Source organism: Malurus melanocephalus, unplaced genomic scaffold (genome assembly GCF_030028575.1).
Source record: "Malurus melanocephalus ecotype Western Australia unplaced genomic scaffold, MMel_1.1 scaffold_18, whole genome shotgun sequence".
Taxonomy (NCBI): Eukaryota; Metazoa; Chordata; class Aves; order Passeriformes; family Maluridae; genus Malurus; species Malurus melanocephalus.
This window is the reverse complement of record NW_026623250.1, coordinates 3,598,734-3,601,270: the sequence shown is the minus strand read 5'-3', so window position 1 is coordinate 3,601,270 and position 2,537 is coordinate 3,598,734. Positions and strand designations below refer to the sequence as shown.

General features: G+C 45.5%; 1 protein-coding gene across 1 annotated transcript in view; it reads left to right on the top strand.

Moving 5' to 3' along the window:
* The first annotated feature begins 1,967 nt into the window (after positions 1-1,967).
* The window catches only part of MAP3K1 (mitogen-activated protein kinase kinase kinase 1), a 58,385-nt gene continuing 57,815 nt past the window's right edge, over positions 1,968-2,537 (top strand). The window contains exon 1 of the mRNA XM_057389672.1: positions 1,968-2,200. The gene's annotated coding sequence lies outside the window, so the exon portion shown is untranslated. The remainder of the gene's footprint in view (positions 2,201-2,537) is intronic.

Sequence of the window (2,537 nt, the reverse complement as noted above, 5' to 3'; positions counted from 1 at the left end):
AGGAATAATCTGTGCAAAAGGTAACTGAGCCTCTTTCTGAGTTCTTCTGTAAGATTCATACTTTTTCAATCAGGTCAACTCACTTGTTTAAGTGCAAAAAAACTTTTAAGTGCAATTGAGAAGAAAACACGGATGTTAATCAGCACGTTCAATTTCTGATTTCAAAGTCTAGTACTGGTGGTAGGGCCTCTGTACTGTGCATAAATCCTTGTTGCGCACCAGCAATGCACTACTGAGTGTTCAGAAGGTGGGTTTTGTTTGCCACTGTGCTTCCTTCTCTGGTCAAGGCACTATGGAAAAACATACATTTGAAAAAATAAGGTGAATATAAGCATTATAGGCAGAATRTAATTTATTAGAATTGAAGTTAAGCCCTTATAAGGCTTGCCATGCATTATTTAATGACAGACATGCATTTTAATAGAATCCACTTTACATTTTATTCAAAAGTAACTCAAAACCTTGAAAGTGCTGGCCTTACTCAAAAGGCAAAGCAATGCCTAAACAGTGGTGGTGATAGCACTTGTTTGCTTTTAGTTATTTCTTGCATTAGAGATCTACACTACAGCTTCCARCTGTCCCTGCATTTTATGTTTTGCACTGTTCTTAGCTGCTTTCCAGAAAGTATTTCACCTCAATGCATATGCACATTCCTCAGTACCCCTCTACCACTCTGACATTTTGCCTTGACTCTGCCAAGGCAAAGTTTCTTTCTCCCTTGTCCGAGTCTTGGCACTCTTGGWGAGCTGTCCCCTAAAATTGGCTACACATTGTATGTACACTTACCTCCTAGGTTTACTTTTATTGAAGATTTGCTTTTTTTCYCTCTGCATTCTATTCTAATCAATTGCTATTCAAAGAAGTGTTCCTCTTCCATGTGCTGAGTATTTATAAAATACCTAAAGTTGCATTCTTCTTCTGTTAAGATGTCTTTAAAAGCATAAGGGTTTGTGTGGTTTTGTTTTCTTTTTCTGGTAATGTGATTTTATGGCAGAGAGGAATATTTGGGAAGGCATAATAATACACTAATTGGCATGCAACTCATTTCATGCCACGTCTACAGAGTGCATATTTTGTTATCTTATTATGAGTAATAGGTAACATGAGTAACATTCTCACTTTGTCAATGCACCTTGGTTTAGGAATCTTCCAGAAAATTGTCTCTAAATTCTAGCAGAGGTTTTAACCAAGTGCCAAAGAGTACTTTATGAAAGTCCAAATTAATTTACATCTCAGAATTGCAAGAGAACATTTAGGTGATCTGCTTATCCCAAAAAAAGCCGAGTGGCAAGATGCCAATGAACACAACTGACTTTTTATAGCATCCATCACTGAAAAACGTGCACAAGGATAGTTGTAGTATGGCATTCTTGACAGACCACCTAAGTAACTTGCTCAGTGTGACCTGGAGGCCTTACCGACTGATATTATTCCACAAGTCTGTAGACTACAAAGAGTGTCCTTAGGTTTTCGTCTAGAGGGAAAGAACTCTTCCAATCTGCTCATCACGTGCTCCAGCAAAGACCCTACATTAAAGACAGCATCGGATCACATATGTAAGTTAAGAAGGAACTGGCTTCTGTTAGAAGGTACTTCTCACTCAACTAGTGCTTCACATCAGATCAGTGATAGCAGCAAATTGACCCTACGAATAATCATTGTCGAGATGTTTAGTTAATGTTACACTTGGACACCTACCAAATTCCGAGAAATAAGCCCTGATACATTCAGCTTAAGTGCTTTGAACTGTGTGACTTCTGTTGTATCTAAAAATCACAAGAACCTGAAAACACAGCAATATTCACTCTTCCTTTTCTCATCTCAGATCAAAAGGCGAAGTGAATACGGTCAAGTGAAAAATCTAAACCAGGCGAAAATTTACTTGAACCTCCCCAAGGTTCTGATCATGTGATGTCTCCTGCCTTTCTTCCCTCTCCCAGTCTCTCGGGAAACAGCCGCAGCGGTAGGTGTGCGTGGCAGGGTATAATCTCATCTACATGTGCATTCCTGCGCACACACGGAGACGGGTGTGCTCCGACGAGACATTAACGCTTGTCCGTCGTTTGCAGACCTGGAGAAGTACCTGAGGACGGCGGAASCGGCCCCGGCCAACTGAGGGGAGCCCGGGAAACAACGCGCGAAGGCTACGAGCAAAGGGTGTGCGTTTAATGTCCTGCTAACTCCAGAAAGGGACGAGCAGGTGAGCTGGGGAGCACTGGAGCGACGATTTCCGACTGCAGCGCAGCGGAGCAYAGTGGGCGCTGCGCTCCTCCTGGCCCCTCGCGGGCTCCCAGGGAAGTGCTGGGGGTGCTGGGGAGAGGAGAGGCTCAGGTCACGGGGGCGAGAGCTAGGAGCGCTCCGGGAAAGGCTTCCCCGCGCCTCGCACGGCACGGCGCAGCCCAGCCCGCACCCTCGGCCGGCCGTACCCAGCCCGGGGCCGCCGGAGCCTCCGCCGCTCTCCCGCACGTGGGGAGGGCCGCGTGGGGGCGGGGCCACGCTCGGCGTCTGCACCGGCTCCCGGGCCCGGCTGGGCCAAC